At 30.6% G+C, this 18,969-nt stretch overlaps 1 protein-coding gene across 1 annotated transcript in view; it reads right to left on the reverse strand.

The window, feature by feature from the left end:
* The window catches only part of smal (smoke alarm), a 202,723-nt gene that overhangs the window by 148,135 nt on the left and 35,619 nt on the right, over positions 1 to 18,969 (reverse strand). The window contains exon 2 of the mRNA XM_075293493.1: positions 17,225 to 17,245. The gene's annotated coding sequence lies outside the window, so the exon portion shown is untranslated. The remainder of the gene's footprint in view (positions 1 to 17,224; positions 17,246 to 18,969) is intronic.

The raw sequence follows: 18,969 nt of genomic DNA on the forward strand, positions 1-18,969 counted from the left end.
TTTGGAAGACCCTTAGCTGTAAACACCAAATACACACTGAGAAGGGCATGGTAGGGGGGCGCTTAGCATAACAATAGGAAATTGAAAAAGAATTTTCAAATAACATAACCGCCAATACTAAGTGAAAACACCTACATTTGAACACAGGGCAACAGACATAAGGACGGTCTAGTATATAGTACCTACAAAACCCATTGGAAGAAAAGACAGACACTTGTGGACACCCATATCGCTAGAATTTGTTCGAAATAGGTAGGGTTTTGTGTGTTGTAAGGGAAACGTGTCTTCCCTTTTGGTAGAGCACGGGCTGTTTTCTATTTTGGCTTCTTAAGACCTTGATAGCTGTCGCCACTAATAATCCACCACCTAGCCACCAGTAAGAAAGGTTGTACTTTAGGTTCATTTGTATACAAAAGTCACAATGACTTCTTCAGAAATATGAATACCACCCCCCCCCCCACCCCCCCCCCTCCCCTTCACCCTCACACACAAGAAAAGGCAAACGTGTTGGGTCCATAAAAATTTAATCAACCGGAACTAATTGTGCTAGAATATTGGACAGCACAAAAATAGAGGAGGCTACCACTCAATAGCTAAAGTCTTCGTTTTATTTTTTTTCCAAATGGTTTATGCCAAGAAAACCTTTTTCATTTAAATTGGGGGTCTGTCTTCCTCACTCACTCGCTCTCTCTCTCTCTCTATCTTTCTCTCCCATGACCAAATCTAGAAATATTGAAACCCATAATATTTCTCATAACCCAAATGGAATTTTTTTGTTACTTTATTGCCTATTCAAATAGGTTCTTTAGTGATGTTGTTATTGTTGCTGCTGGTGCTGCTGATTCAGATGATGACGACCATGGTTATGATATCCTTGGCATTTTTCCACTTTAATTGAATCCCCAAGGTATTGTATGCGTATTCCAAGTGAATGAATGCAATTTATGGTTCTTCTGCTTAACATTTACTCAAATTTCTCCTTGAACTTTAAACCTTGTAGAGCAAAATCAAAAAATAAAAATAAGCAAGAAGAGAAATGTATGCCAGCAAAAAGAGAAAAAAGAAATACTAGAAATCTTGCCATACATTTTAGATAAGCTTGGTAAGGAATTTAGAATCCTTCGAATACTATTCACTAATAATCTAAGGTGAACTGTGATCTACATAGAAAAAACAAGTAAGGAAAATCTAAAGTCGGGCGGGGCCGACTATATTATACCCTGCACCACTTTGTAGATCTAAATTTTCGATACCATATCACATCCGTCAAATGTGTTGGGGGCTATATATAAAGGTTTGTCCCAAATACATACATTTAAATATCACTCGATCTGGACAGAATTTGATAGACTTCTACAAAATCTATAGACTCAAAATTTAAGTCGGCTAATGCACTAGGGTGGAACACTATGTTATATATGGGAAATATATGGGAAAATATTTAAATATGAAGCAATTTTAAGGAAACTTCGCAAAAGTTTATTTATGATTTATCGCTCGATATATATGTATTAAAAGTTTAGGAAAATTACAGAAATTTTTACAACTTTTCGACTAAGCAGTGGCGATTTTACAAGGAAAATTTTGGTATTTTGACCATTTTTGTCGAAATCAGAAAAACATATATATGGTAGCTATATCTAAATCTGAACCGATTTCAACCAAATTTGGCACGCATAGCTACAATGCTAATTCTACTCCCTGTGCAAAATTTCAACTAAATCGGAGTTAAAAATTGGGCTCTGTGGTCATACGAGTGTAAATCGGATGAAAGCTATATATGGGAGATGTATCTAAATCTAAACCGATTTCAACCAAATTTGGCACGCATAGCTACAATGCTAATTCTACTCCCTGTGCAAAATTTCAACTAAATCGGAGCAAAAAATTGGCCTCTGTTGTCATATGAGTTTAAATCGGGCGAAATCTATATATGGGAGCTATATCTAAATCTGAACCGATTTCAACCAAATTTGGCACGCATAGCTACAATGCTAATTCTACTCCCTGTGCAAAATTTCAACGAAATCGGAGTTAAAAATTGGGCTCTGTGGTCATACGAGTGTAAATCGGGCGAAAGCTATATATGGGAGATATATCTAAATCTGAACCGATTTCAACCAAATTTGGAACGAATAGCTACAATGCTAATTCCACTCCCTGTGCAAAATTTCAACTAAATCGGAGCAAAAATTGGCTTCTGTTGTCAAATGAGTGATAAATCGGGCGAATGCTATATATGGGAGCTATATCTAAATCTGAACCGATTTCAATAAAATTTGGCACACTTGACTACATTACTAATTGTACTCCTAGTGCAAAATTTTAAGCAAATTGGGGTAAAACTCTGGCTTCTGGAACCGTATTAGTCCATATCGGGCGAAAGATATATGTTAGGTTAGGTTAGGTTATGTGGCAGCCCGATGTATCAAGCTCACTTAGACTATTCAGTCCATTGTGATACCATAGTGGTGAACGAAAGATATATATGGGAGCTATATCTAAATCTGAACCGATTTCTTCCAAAATCTATAGGGTTCTATTCTAAGCTAAAACACATACTTGTGCCAAATTTGAAGTCGATTGGACTTAAACTGCGACCTAGACTTTGATTACAAAAATGTGTTCACGGACAGACGGACATGGCTACATGGACTCAGGAGCCCACCCTGAGAATTTTTGCCAAAGACACCATATGTCTATCTCGTCTCCTTCTGGGTGTTGCAAACATATGCACTAACTTATAATACCCTGTTCCGCAGTGTGGCGCAGGGTATAAAAATAGCACCTCAATTTTTTTTTTTTTTTGAAAATAAAATTTTAAAACTCACTTTTGATTTTATAACAAAAAAAAACCTTAACATTTCTTAAAGCCCAGCAAATGAATACGATTTCAAAAGGAAACCCCTTACATATAAATATCATATTAATTTAATCTTTAAATGGTTAAACCGGAAATTGAAAGCATTTAGCCATTTTCAGAACCCTAGAAAATGAAATGCAAGCATGCATAACACTTGAGACTAATGAGTATTCTTTACAAAAATGAAAGGAAAAATAGAAAATGGAAATTTTTTTTGTAGTAATTGTATCTACAGTAAACTTCCCGCATATTAAAAAGTAGTAAATTCTCATAGTTCCATATGGATTGCTAACAGTAGCACAATGAAAAAAATGTGAATTTACCTTATTTTTTGTGTCTGCCAGCTCTAACCATAAGAGTTCACAGTTATTTGGACTTTGTTATAAGAGTTAAGAGCTACCCCCCGCATTTTGTATTTCAATGGTGAACTAAATTTTCAACGCTTGAACGGAAATTGTCGCAATTTATCGTTTCAAAATCGTCTTCGTCTGTTTCTTCTTCTTTTGAGTGGTTAAGGCTCATTAGCTTTGGTATTTTATTTTGGGTGAAGTTATCTGTATATTTTGCAATTTACTATCCATATATTCTTTTTTTCAAAAACGGTTGAAAAAAACCAATATTAGGAATGCCATATGGAGGAAAAAATTGGAATTGAGGGGATTTTATAAATTATAAAGAAATATATTCAGAAATATATACGCTAGTGTGATATTTAAATTATACTTAGAAAAATATATAGCCAAGTGTTTTTCAACTAAACATTTATTTAAATTTTCAAAAACTACTTTTATTTTTTTAACAATAAAAAAATTAATTTAATTCAGATAAAAATATATTCGATTTAATTAAAATTTATTTGGTTCAATTATTTAACATTTTTACAAATTATTTAATAATAAATTCTGAATCTCACAAATCTATACCAAAGTGTGTGATAATTAAATCATACACAAAGAAACATATCGCCAAGTTTTTTCAACTAAAAATTTTATTGAATTTTCAAAAAATATTCATTTTTTTCAACTATAAAAACTTAATTTAATTCATGTAATTTTTTTTTTTAATTAAAACTTAATTTATTCAATTATTTGACATTTAAAATTTTTTTTTTATAAATATATGTGGAAACTCAAAAATCTATACGATAGAGTGATAATTAAATTATATCCAGAAAAATATATAGCCAAGTTTTTTCAACTAAACATTTATTAAAATTTTCAAAAAATATTGCTCATTTTTTTAATTATAAAAAAATGATTTAATTCATTTACAAATTCTTAGAGTTAGTTATAAATTAATTGATTGAATTATTTAACACTTTTACAAATTAATTTATAATAAATTCTGAAACTCAGAAATCTATACGAAAGTAATGGATAATAAAATTTTACACAAAAAAAAATATTTCAAATATGTTGTTCAACTAAACCTTAAACTGAACATTTTCAAACACATTTTTTTGTATCAATTAAAAATTATTTTATTATTTTCAGCAATATATTCAGAAACTCAGATTATATAGAGAAAAAATATTGAAATTTTTTATTTAAAACATAAATTTGAATTTTAGAAAATATTCAAAAAAATCTTTTTTTTTTTTTTGTCTCAATTAAAAATTAATTGAATAAATTAATTCACATTTTTACAAATTATTTAGAACGAAAGTATGTGATAAATAAAGAACACAGAATTTTTATATATATTTTTTTAATTATGTTAATTAACTTCGTAGACAATTTTAATATTGTGCAAGTTTAGTGGCAAATTTACCTTTTTTTGTTGAGCGAATATTAGTTTTTTTACATTTAAAGGGGGAATACATTTGATTTTCTAAAGGATGAGCAAGACATAAATTTGTCATTTGGAGTGATGATCACGGTATCCACTCGAGCCAAAAATAATCTTGCAAAATTTGAAGAAAATTTTACGAAAAAACTACCAAACAAAAGTATTCTATTTTGTCACAATTTTATTTTATTTTAAAGAAAATTGTATCAAAATTTAATTTCTATAAAAATTCAAAATTGTCAAAACTTTATTTCTATAGAAATTTTGTTTATATTTTATTGCTATTGAAAATTTTGTACATTTTTTTATTTACATAGACAATTTTATCAAAATTATATTTCTATAGGAAATTTTATCAAAATTATATTTCTATAGAAATTTTTTTTAATATTTTATTGCTATAGAAAATTTTGTTAAAATTTTATTTCTATAGAAAATTTTATCAAAATTTTATAGGTACAGGATATTTTACCAAAATTTTATTAACCCTCTAATGCCCAAGACAACAAAACTGGGCAAAATAAAAAGAAAACTTATTTGAAACTATTCAAGAGGCTTTGCAGCATATGCTGAATTTTACCGTATAAATTTTTCCTGCTTAGTTCTCTTGCTTTTGTGTTGTTAACATTGAAAAAATAATCAGCTGGGAAAAAATTGGAGCATTAGAGGTTTTTATCAAAACTTTACTTCTATGAAAAATGTTGTCAAAATTTTATTTCTATATAAAATTTTGTACATTTTTTTTCTATCGAAATTTTTCTCTAAATGTTATTCCTATAGAAAATTTTATCAATTTTTATTTCTATAAGAAATTTTATCACAATTTTATTTCTATAGAACATATTGTCAAGACTTTATTTCTATAGATAATTTTGTCAATATTTTATTTCTATACAAAAATTTATCAAAGTTTTATTCCTAAAGATTTTTTTTTTCAAAATTTTATTTCTGTAGAAACTTTGGTCAAAATTTTATTTTTGTAGAAATTTTAATTCTACAGAAAATGTTGTCGAAATTTTTTTTCTATAAGAAGTTTTATTTCTATCGAAAATTTTGTTAAAATTTTATTTCTATCGAAAATTTTGTCAAAATTTTATTGCTATAGAAATTTTTGTCATTTTTTTTTCTGGAGACCATTTTATAAAAATTTTATTTCTATCGAAAATTTTACCATCATTTTATTTCATCATTCTTGTTTTTGATCTCAGCTTAAAACCATGCATTGACTAAACTACAAGTGTAGCTTAACCAAAAGAGGAAAAGTATGCTTGTCAAATTTATTTGGGCAAAGCCCTATAGACTGCAAAATGGTTGGATGTACAGCTGTTTTGGAATTAAGGAATTTAAACTAAGATCAAAAACAACAATAATGATTGAAGAGAAACCAACAATAACAAACAAAATCATTTTATTTCTATAGAAAATTTTGTCAAAACTGTATTTCTATCAAAAAATTTTTTTTAAATTTTATACCTACAAGAACTTTTATCATCATTTTTACTATAGACATTTCCAAATTTGTTAAAATTCAAAATTTTATTAAAATTTTGTTTCTATAGAAAAATTTTTTAATATTTTATTTCTATAGAAAATTGTGTTAAAATTTTATTTCTATAGACAATTTTGTTAAAATTGTATATCTATACAAAATTTTGTTAAAATTTTATTTCTATAGAAAATATTCGCAAGATTTTATTTATAGAAAAAATTTATTTTTTATATAAATAAAATTTTGTCAAAATTTTATTTCTATAGAAAATTGTATCAAAATTTTAGTTCCATAAGACATTTTATTAAAATGTTATTTTTATTAAAAAATTTGTGAAAACTTTATTTCTATAGAAAATTTTATTAATTTTTTCTTCGATCGGATATTATATCGAAAGTTTATTTCTATAGAAAATTTTGTCCAAAGTTTATTTCTATAAAAAAAAATTATGAAATTTTATTATTTCTATAGAAAATTCAAAATTTTGTCAACATTTTATTTCTATAGAAAATTTTGTCAAAATTTTATTTCTATAGAAAATGTTCTCAAAATTTTATTTCGTTTTGTTTGTTATTGTTGGCTTCTCTTCAATCGTTATTGTTGTTTTTGATCTCAGCTTAAAGCCATGCATTGACTAAACTACAAGTGTAGCTTAACCAAAAGAGGAAAAGTATGCTTGTCAAATTTATTTGGGAAAAGCCCTATAGACTGCAAGATGGTTGGATGTACAGCTGTTTCGGAATTACCACATTCCTCATCAGCATCCTCTACTTGCAGCAAAACTATCAACCAATTATCAGAATTGGCAGAATCAGCATCCTCTACTGCAAGTAGAGGATGCTGATGAGGAATGTGGTAATTCCGAAACAGCTGTACATCCAACCATCTTGCAGTCTATGGGGCTTTGCCCAAATAAATTTGACAAGCATACTTTTCCTCTTTTGGTTAAGCTACACTTGTAGTTTAGTCAATGCATGGCTTTAAGCTGAGATCAAAAACAACACTAAAGATTTTATTTCTATAGAAATTTTTATCAAATTTTTATCAAATTTTTATCAAAATTTTATTTCTATGAAAAATTTTATCAAACTATGCCACGTATAGAAACAAATTGAGGATATTTTCGGCCGACAAACGAGTGCGTGCAAACGAGAGTTTTTGTGAGTTCATTTAACCTTCGCCCTGTTTGCATCTGCACTACGTTCACCTGAAAAAGGCTTTTTTAGCAACAAGAAAGAAAACTACCTTTGTCTATAATTGTGTTTCCCAGAAGAGAAATTTATTGTTTGCTTTTAGGAATCTCTATTTTTTTACCAATGTGAACTAAGTTCCCCATAACTTTTGAATTGTATTCCCTATCCCTCTAGACATGTGGAGAATTTCATCATCATTAAGGGTCACTCATTCCAGCTCTTTAAAAATTTTCATAAAGTCCCATACAAACCGAAAAAAAAACACCATCCTCAGAAATGTTTACAAATCAATCATATGCGGGAAGTTTATTCATTTTGGCTTTCATAATGTCTGATCTTTTGTTTGATGTTCATGCTTCATTCAACATTTTTTAATTAAAAAATTGTTTTTGTTTCCTTCCCCATTAAAGTTTAACATTAACAATCTCATATGCCTTTGACCACAATAGGGAATACCAAAAGAATTCTCCTGTGTTTTGCTTCAATGCATACTTTTAAGGTTGAGGACAATTTTTTCCCATTAGAGTGGGAAGAAAAGCCGCTCCATATAAAAAGCCAAATAGGGCCTTTGTTTATTTTGTTATGGTTAAATAAACATTTAAGTGCTAATTTCCTTATTAATTTGTCATAACCACGAGACGAACAGAAAAAAAACAGAACAACAATGAGAAAGAGAAGAAGTTCTATTTCATTAACCATCGTCATCATCATCATGGCGATCATCAATAACCACACCCTGGGAATAATTTAATCTTAAGCAAAATACGCAATATATTGCAAAAGGGAAATAAAATCGGTAAAAGGCCACTTATATTTTTAAGGAAAGTCCGAAAAATGGGGTTTTTTCCAATTTTTTATTTTAAAAAATTTTAAGTTTTTCACTGAAGGAGTAGCGGAAAATGGCTAAGGTTAACCCATTATAGGGTGCAAAAATTACAAATGCCGACATCTACCTTTGAATAGAATTTTGTACGGCTACGGCCGACTTCTAGGCTTTTATGTTTAGCTACACACCCTTCTTTCTAAATTTCTCTCCTAATCTATCTCTGCTTCGAACTTTATAAAATTCCAGCCCTGGCCACAAAAATGACCTCACACTTGCACATGCTAACAATACACTTAACTTTTTTTTTATTTGTATTCTTTTTCGCAATTCACATATTCTCATTACTTTAAAAATACCTCTAATATACCACCAAAGTGTAAAATATTTTGCCAGCAAACCAATAGAAAGCCATAGAAAAGTTTTGCTTTAAACCCAAGAAAAATGGACAGAAAAAACAACAAGAAATAAATTCCTTACAGCTCACATAGAATGTTGTGGAATAAAAATCTTAAACATAAAAAAAACAAGAACAATATAAAAGGACGAGTACTTCAGTAGTCGAAAGAACATAATGTAAAGGCGACTGGACATTAAAGTATAAGGCAAAAAATAGCCAACAATTTTATTTCTTCTATGCAAGTGTTTAAAGCTATTCATTATCACAAAAACTAAGAAAATATATATGGGATTTCCAAAGCTACTACCTATTTTAAACGCATTTATTATACTTCACTAAAACATGCTTTACCCCATGAAATTTCAAATGGTGGTAAATTTCTCTTTGTACCTTTCTTGGTTTTTTTTCCTTGATAAAATTTCAAGTATTTTCATTGCTATGAGTAAAGGAAGCATAGAGACGCATTCACGGCATATGTGTAGAGACCAAAGGAAAACTACACAAGACCGGCGCCAAAAGTCTCCTGTTTCATGTAGGAAACGGAAGTTCGATATGCGTACTAAAGGTGAATGGTTTAAAGCATTCCATGTTGTCCATTGGATGACATTGAGGAAACTTTTCGCAAAATAACCAAACGAAAATAAAGCTTCAAAAGATTTGGCAAAGTTTTGAAAAGATAGAAATTGGTATTTAAAATTCGGACGATATAATTTAATGAATTCTAACTGACTTTGACTTTAATTTATTTAATTTTAATTTTAAATTTTAATTTAAATTTATTAATTTTAATTCTACTTTTAATTTTTTAAATTTACATTTAAAATTAAAATTTGCATTTTAATTTAAATTTAATTCAAATTTAGATTTTAATTTTAAATTTAAATTTAATTTTAAATTTTTATAAAAATTTATTTTAAATTTCATAAAAATTTACTAAATTTTACAATTTTAATTTACATTGTAATTTTTATACCCTCCACCATAGGATGGGGGGTATATTAACTTTGTCATTCCGTTTGTAACACATCGAAATATTGCTCTAAGACCCCATAAAGTATATATATTCTGGGTCGTGGTGAAATTCTGAGTCGATCTGAGCATGTCCGTCCGTCCGTCCGTCTGTTGAAATCACGCTAACTTCCGAACGAAATAAGCTATCGACTTGAAACTTGGCACAAGTAGTTGTTATTGATGTAGGTCGGATGGTATTGCAAATGGGCCATATCGGTCCACTTTTACGTATAGCCCCCATATAAACGGACCCCCAAATTTGGCTTGCGAGGCCTCTAAGAGAAGCAAATTTCATCCGATCTGGCTGAAATTTGGTACATGGTGTTAGTATATGGTCTCTAACAACCATGAAAAAATTGGTCCAGATCGGTCCATAATTATATATAGCCCCCATATAAACCGATCCCACGATTTGGTTTGCGAAGCCTCTAAGAGAAGCAAATTTCATCCGATCCGGCTGAAATTTGGTACATGATGTTAGTATATGATCTCTAAGAACCGTGTAAAAATTGGTCTACATCGGTCTATAATTATATATAGCCCCCATATAAACCGATCCCCCGATTTGGCTTGCGAGGCCTCTAAGAGATGCAAACTTCATCCGATTCGGCTGAAATTTGGTACATGGTGTTAGTATATGGTCTATAACAACCATGCAAAAATTGGTCCACATCGGTCCATAATTATATATAGCCCCCATATAAACCGATCCCCCGATTTGGCTTTCGGAGCCTCTAAGAGAAGCAAATTTCATCCGATCCGGCTGAAATTTGGTACATGGTGTTAGTATATGGTCTCTAACAACCATGCCAAAGTTGGTCCACATCGGTCCATAATTATATATAGCCCCCATATAAACCGATCACCAGATTTGACCTCCGGAGCCTCTTGGAAGACCAAAATTCATCTGATTCTGTTGAAATTTGGTACGTGGTGTTAATATATGGCCTCAAACTCCCATGCAAAAATTGGTCGAAATCGGTCCATAGTTATATATAGCCCCCATATAAACCGATCCCCAGATTTGACCTCCGGAGCCCCTGGGAAGAGCAAAATTCATCCGATTCGGTTGAAATTTGGTACGTGATGTTAGTATATGGTATCCAACAACCATGCAGGAATTGGTTCATATCAGTCCATAATTATATATAGCACCCATATAAACCGTTCCCCAGAGTTGACCTCCGGTGCCTTTTGGAGAAGCAAAATTCATCCGATCTGGTTGAAATTTTGTACGTGGTTAGTATATTATATTTAACAACCATGTTAAAAGTGGTCCATATCAGTCCATAATCATATATAGCCCCCATATAAACCGATCCCGAGATTTGGTTTTGGAGCCTCTTGGAGGAGCAAATTTCGTCAGAGTCAGTTGAAATTTAGTACATTGTGCTAGTATATGGCCATTAACAACCATGCCTAACTAGATCCATATCGGTCTATAGTTATATATAGCCCTCAGATAAATCGATCCCCAGTCACACAAAAATTGGTCCATATCAATATTTGTATATAGCCCCCATATAAGCGACCCCGATATTTCAATTCTGGCTCCCTACGTACCGTGCAAAAGTCCATATCGATTCGTAATTATTTGTAGACTTACCTACACATACTTTTTTTTTTGTCTAATGTATACCACGTATGGACTAACACACAATTTAGAAACTATTTAAGCTATCACAACCCAAGTAATTCGATTGTGACTGACAGTCTTTCGTAGAAGTTTCTACGCAATCCATGGTGGAGGGTACATAAGATTCGGCCTGGCCGAACTTACGGCCGTTTATACTTGTTAATTCTAATATTTGCTGATAAGTCCCCGGTCTAACAAAGAAAAACAATTTTTTTGTCAAAATTCGTTTTTATTATTCAACATAGTTCCCTTCAAGAGCGATAAAACGATTATAATGACCTTCCAACTTTTTGATACCATTTTGATAGTACTCCTTCGGTTTTGCCTCAAAATAGGCCTCAGTTTCGGCGATCACCTCTTCATTGCAGCCAATTTTTTCCCTGCGAGCATCCTTTTGAGGTCTGAGAACAAGAAAAAGTCGCTGGGGACCAGATGTGGGGAATACGGTGGGTGGGGAAGCAATTCGAAGCCCAATTCATGAATTTTTGCCATCGTTCTCAATGACTTGTGGCACGGTGCGTCGTCTTGGTGGAACAACAGTTTTTTCTTCTTCATATGGGGCCGTTTTGCCGCGATTTCGACCTTCAAACGCTCCAAAAACGCCATATAATAGTCACTGTTGATGGTTCTCAAGATAATCGATAAAAATTATTCCATGCGCATCCCAAAAAACAGAGGCCCTTACTTTGCCAGCGGACTTTTGAGTCTTTCCACGCTTCGGAGACGGTTCACCTGCCGCTGTCCACTCAGCCGACTCTCGATTGGACTCAGGAGTGTAGTGATGGAGCCATATTTCATCCATTGTCACATATCGATGGAAAAACTCGGGTGTATTACGAGTTAACAGCTGCAAACACCGCTCAGAATCATCAACACGTTGTTGTTTTTGGTCAAATGTGAGCTCGCGCGGCACCCATTTTGTACAGAGCTTCCGCATATCCAAATATTGATGAATGATATGACCAACACGTTCCTATGATATCTCTAAGACCTCTGCTATCTCGATCAACTTCATTTTACGGTCATTCAAAATCATTTTGTGGATTTTTTTGATGTTTTCGTCGGTTACCACCTCTTTCGGGCGTCCACTGCGTTCACCGTCCTCCGTGCTCATTTCACCACGCTTGCATTTTGCATACCAATCAATTATTGTTGATTTCCCTGGGGCAGAGTCCGGAAACTCATTATCAAGCCAAGTTTTTGCTTCCATCGTATTTTTTTCCTTCAGAAAACAGTATTTTATCAAAACACGAAATTCCTTTTTTTTTTCATTTTTTTCACAATAACAAAAGTTGCTTCACAAAAGACGCTCTGTCTCACAAACTAATTGACTTACAGACGTAAAATTTCGACACGAATCATTTGAAGGTGAGTACTATATAAAAATAATATGCATTTAATACTAGCAACGCCATCTATGTGTCAGAGCGGGGACTTATCAGCCAACCTGTTAATTTAGATTTTAATTTAAATTTTTAATTTTAATATTATTTTAAATTTTAATAGTATTTTAAATTTTTAATTTTATTTAAACTTAATTTCATTTATTCATTTTAATTAAGTTAAATTAAATTTAAATGTAGGTTTTAAATTTAAATGTAAAATTAATTTTAATTGTAATTTCGTTTTTATAAAAATTTATTTTCAATTTTATGAAAATTGACTTTGAATTCAATTTTACAATTTCGATTTCAATTTAAATTCTAATTTAAATTTTTAATTTTAATGTTAATTTAGATTATAATATTAATATTAATTTAAATTTTAATTTTTAATTTAATTTAATTTAAATATAATAACATTTATTCATTACCTTTACTAACCAATTCTCTGTTAAAATTTTCTTTCAGATTTTCTATATAAACTTTGTTTAACAACAATATCTTTCATTTATTTGCTGTTTTTTTATAGTTCTTTAACTTTTTGCCATTTTTGAATTATTGCATTTGGAAAAGCTTAATTTATTTAATTTTGCATTTAACTAAATTTTTATTCAATTTTGGTTTTAATTTTAGTTTTAATTTAATTTTTATTTAAGTTTAAATTTAAAATTAATTTAATTTAATTTATTCAGTTTCTTTATTAACAAATTTGTTGTTAAAATTTCTTTCTCTCAGATTTTCTATTTACCTTTTTATACCCTCTACCATAGGATGGGGGGTATGTTAACTTTGTCATTCCGTTTGTAACACATCAAAATATTGATCTAAGACCCCATAAAGTATATATATTCTGGGTCGTGGTGAAATTCTGAGGCGATCTAAGCATGTCCTTCCGTCCGTCTATTGAAATCACGCTAACTTCTGAACGAAACAAGCTATCGACTTGAAACTTGGCACAAGTAGTCTTTCTTGATGTAGGTCGGATGGTTTGGCAAATGGGCCATATCGGTTCACTTTTACGTATATCCCCCATATAAATGGACCCCCACATTTGGCTTGCGGAGCCTCTAAGAGAAGCATATTTCATTCGATCTGGCTGAAATTTGGCACACGGTGTTGGCATATGGTCTCTAACAACCATGCAAAAATTGGTCCACATTGGTCCATAATTATATATATAGCCCCCATATAAACCGATCCCCAAAGTTGGCTTGCGGAGCCTCTAAGAGAAGCACATTTCATTCGATCTGGCTGAAATTTGGCACACGGTGTTGGCATATGGTCTCTAACAACCATGCAAAAATTGGTCCACATCGGTCCATAATTATATATAGCCCCCATATAAACCGATCCAAAGAGTTGGCTTGCGGAGCCTCTAAGAGATACAAATTTCATCCGATCCGGCTGAAATTTGGAACATCGTGCTGGTATATGGTCTCTAACAACCATGCAAAAATTGGTCCATATCGGTCCATAATTATATATAACCCCCATATTAACCGATCCCCAGATTTGGCTTGCGGAGCTTCTACGAGTTGCAAATTTCATCCGATCCGGCTGAAATGTAGAACATGGTGTTGATACATAGTCTCTAACAACCATGCAAAAATTGGTCCATATCGGTCCATAATTATATATAACCTCCATATTAACCGATCCCCAGATTTGGCTTGCGGAGCTTCTAAGAGAAGCAAATTTCATCCCCTTCGATTGAAATTCAGTACGTGGTGTTGTCTCTAGCAACCATGGCAGAATTGATCCGTATCGGTTCATAATTATGAATAGCCCTTATATAAACCGATCCCCAGATTTGACCTCCGTACCCTCTTGGGGGAGCAGAATTCATCCGATCTGGTTGAAATTTGGTACGTGGTGTTAGTATATGGCCGCTAACAACCATGCAAAAATTGATCCATATAGGTCTATAATTATATATAACCGGAACCTCTTGGAGGAGCAAAATTTTTTTGTTTTTGTTTTATAATATGCCCGTATGGACTAACTTACAACTAAGAAGACGGTGTTAAGAAGTTTTAAGATACCTTGCCATCGGCAAGTGTAACCGCAACCCAAGTAAATCCATTGTGGATGACGTATTTAGTAGAAGTTTCTACGCAATCCATGGTGGAGGGTACATAAGATTCGGCCTGGCCGAACTTACGGCCGTATATACTTGGTTTAATACAATATCTTTCATTTATTTGTATTTTTTTCTATTGATTCTTTAATATTTTACGTTTTTGATTTATTATAGTTTTAATTTTAATTTTTATTTAAATTTAAAATTAATTTAAATTATTCAATTTCTTTATTAACCAATCCATGGTGGAGGGTACATAAGATTCGGCCTGGCCGAACTTACGGCCGTATATACTTGGTTTAATACAATATCTTTCATTTATTTGAATTTTTTTCTATTGATTCTTTAATATTTTACGTTTTTGATTTATTATAGTTTTAATTTTAATTTTTATTTAAATTTAAAATTAATTTAATTTATTCAATTTTTTATTAACCAATTCTCTATTAAAATTTCTTTAAAAATTTCCATTTAATTTTTTTACTACTACAATATCTTTCATTTTTTTAAATTTTCTTTCATATCGTTTCTGCAATTTTTTACGTTCTTTGATTTATTTTAGTTTTAATTTTTAGTTAAAATTTCTTTTCTTAGATTTTTCTGTTAAAAATTTGTTCTACTACAATATCTTTCATTTATTTGCAATTTTCTTTCTTATCGTTTCTATAAATTTTTTGCCATTTTTGATTTATTACAGTTGGAACAGCTTATGTTGGCCAGTTCACACTCTTGTTGTTTGCACTTCACCATCCCTCTGATTACAGGAACCTTTCTCCTTCACTCTAGTCAAGTAATTATGCGAAAGCAATTAAAATTGATGCATAAATTAAAATAAAATAAAAAATATTATATAATATTTGTAAGAGTCTGCCGTTTGCTTCCTTTCAATGGGATTCTCGTTTTTTTCATTCTTTTCTCTGGCTGTTGTATTATTAGTGTGGCATTATGCGATGTGATAAGGGCGTGTGAAAAAGGGTTAATTAGTTGCAGGCACTATACATGAGTGTATGTATGGCTAAACTGTGAAGAGCTATTTAGCAGATATTGTTTTTTTTTCTTCCGGACAACTGACCGAGTGGCAGCTAGCCATTGCTTGGGTGATTATTGAATTCCGCCATAATGATGTCGAAAATAAAAGATTTGAAATTTTAAATCAACAAAACCAGTTTAAATTAAGTGAACCCATTAGGGTAATCATAAATTAAGCAAGATCATAAGAAAAGAGCCGAAAGCATGGGGGATTTACAAATGCGCATAATTTTTTCTAGGACATATTTGATAAGAAGGAAAAATGGTTTATAAAAAAATAATACATCATTAGCTATTTATGAGATAGTGGTTTATTATGGAAGATTATCTGAGCTTAAAGATTTTTAAATTATGGAAAATGTGTGGTGTTTTCAAGTAATCATATAGATATTTCCTACAAAAAAAATGTTCTTGTTATGGCGCCCGAGCAGGGACATGAAATATTATAGCAAGAAACACAGATGACGCTATTAAAATGACTATCATAATAAATACGACTGTAATATTAATTAAAGAGTCGAAATTTGATGCACTATTTGTTAATTATCGAAAATATGTGGCGCCCGAGCAGGGACATGCAATATTAAAGCAGGAGAGGCATATAACATTATTAAAATGATAATCAAAGTAATTAAATAATTCTTTAATATTAACTAAAGAGTTGAATTTTATATGATCTGGCGTCTTGGAATTTTTGTTTGATGAAAGAAATTTTCTAAACATAAGAATCAATGTTATCAATCGTATCAATCTCATCAATGTATTTTATAGAATATAACGACTGACTTTATATTAACATATAAGAAAATAATCCTAAAGCTGCTAATAGGTGTAAGCAAATGGTCGTAGAAGGGAGCCACCGTGGTGCAATGGTTAGCATGACCGCCTTGCATACACAAGGTCGTGGGTTCGATTCCTGCTTCGACCGAACACCAGAAAGTTTTTCATCGGTGGATTATCCCACCTCAGTAATGCTGGTGACATTTCTGAGGGTTTCAAAGCTTCTCTAAGTGGTTTCACTGGAATGTGGAACGCCGTTCGGCCTCGGCTATAAAAAGGAGGTCCCTTGTCATTGAGCTTAACATGGAATCGGGCAGCACTCAGTGATAAAAGAGAAGTTCGCCAATGTGGTATCACAATGGACTGAATAGTCTAAGTGAGCCTAATACATCGGGCTGCCACCTAACCTAACCTTACCTAATGGTTGTAGAAATTAAATTATTTCAGACCATTTTCTCTTCCATAAAATCGGGCGCAAAAACTGGCGCCCGAGCAGGAACTACACAATGTTGTTTAAACCACAGCCCATCTGGTATAAACCAGAGATTTCATTTGAAATTCTGTTGGCAAAGAAATTGTAAATGGTACTGCCCACTTTCTTGAGATTTACTAAACGCCAAAACGGTAGATTTCAAATGTCTAAAAAGACATTTTTGTTGATAATGTGTTTACCACTTAAATTTAATTATAACATACAACCTTGTGTTTTGAAAAATATTTTTATACCTAAAAATTAATTATGTAACTCACCTATAAAATTTAAAATAACGCCTGCAAAGACACAAAAAAAATAAATATGTTAAATTAGCTTTGTAATCAATATTTAAAAAATAAACTTGTTGTCAATAATCATTTCATATAAATAGTAAAAACCTAATTTTATATATCCCACACATATTAAAAAACAAATTATATGCATTATTTGGAAATCTGTTTTTAATTAATAAAATTCAGACATTTCCAAAAAAGTACAATGTTTCACTTAATTTTATGGATATTTGTGGACTATGAGATTCTTCAAAGTTTAATGGCGACAGTGGCGGCATCGGCGCCATACAATTAATGTTCCAAAAAAATAAAATAAAAGAGTTTATGACTCTAGTGGTGCCTTTAGTCATAAACTTGGCGGAAAATTATGTAAAAGATGCCCCCGCACAAAAAATCTAGAAAAAAAAACAAATATGAATTTTATTTTCTACTAAAATAAAGGGCATCCATAAAAAACACTAAACTCTTAAAAATAATCGATAAAATGCGTTTGCAGCTTGCATAAATATTTTGACAGACGATTGATGTTGATGCACCGCCTTATCTTAAGTTAACCTAAACACTGAACTCATTGTGCTTATAAATAAACCAATTCATCTTTGGCTTTAAAAGATTTTCACAGGCCCTTAGACACTTGCAGCTTATAAAACCACCACCACCACCGTCATCCACAGAAGAAATAGAAGACAGAAGTCAACAAACCAAGCATAAACTATAAAAACTCCCAAAAAATTTTTAATGATTATTCTAACCAAAAAAACACTAGACCATAAACCAGACGAGATGGTAGATACAAAACATTTGGAAAGATAGTTGCAACACTACACTCAAACAAAATATATATTAAATGCATTAAATGAAGCTAAATCAAACAAAATAAATAACTAAATAAAATTACGTTAGATTAAATAAAATAAACTAAATTAATGTTCTAGTTAAATTAAAATAAAATAAAATGACATAAAATTAAAAAATAAAATAAAAAAGTAAAGTAAAATAAAATAAAATAAAATAAAATAGAATAGAATAAAATAGAGTACAATAACAGATATTCCACTTTTCTTGCATTGAATGAAGGTAAACCAAACAAAATAAATAACTAAATAAAATTACGTTAGATTAAATAAAATAAGCAAGTTAAAATAAAATAAAATAAATTTAATTTATTAATAAATAAAAATCCACTTTTAGTGCTCACTGCTTTCCATTGCTAATAATTGATGCAATATTGAAAACTAAATTAAAAAAAAATAAAATAAAGTACAATAACAAATATTCCACTTTTCTTGCATTAAATGAACCTAAACCAAACAAAATAAATAACTAAATAAAATTACGTTAGATTAAATAAAATAAGCTAGTTAAAATAAAATAAATTTAATTTATTAATAAATAATATTCCACTTTTAGTGCTCACTTCTTTCCATTGCTAATAATTGATGCAATATTGAAAACTATATTAAAAAAATAAAATAAAATAAAATCAAATAAAATAACATAAAATAAAACAAAATAAAAATAAATAAAATAAAATAAAATAAAATAAAATAAAATAAAATAAAATAAAATAAAATAAATTAAAATAAAATAAAATAAAATAAAATAAAATAAAATAAAATAAAATAAAATAAAATAAAATAAAATAGAATAGAATAGAATAAAATATAATAAAATAAAAGAAAGTACAGTAACAAATATTCAACTTTTCTTGCATTAAATGAACTAAA

This window comes from Haematobia irritans, chromosome 2 (assembly GCF_050003625.1).
Source record: "Haematobia irritans isolate KBUSLIRL chromosome 2, ASM5000362v1, whole genome shotgun sequence".
Lineage (NCBI taxonomy): Eukaryota > Metazoa > Arthropoda > Insecta > Diptera > Muscidae > Haematobia > Haematobia irritans.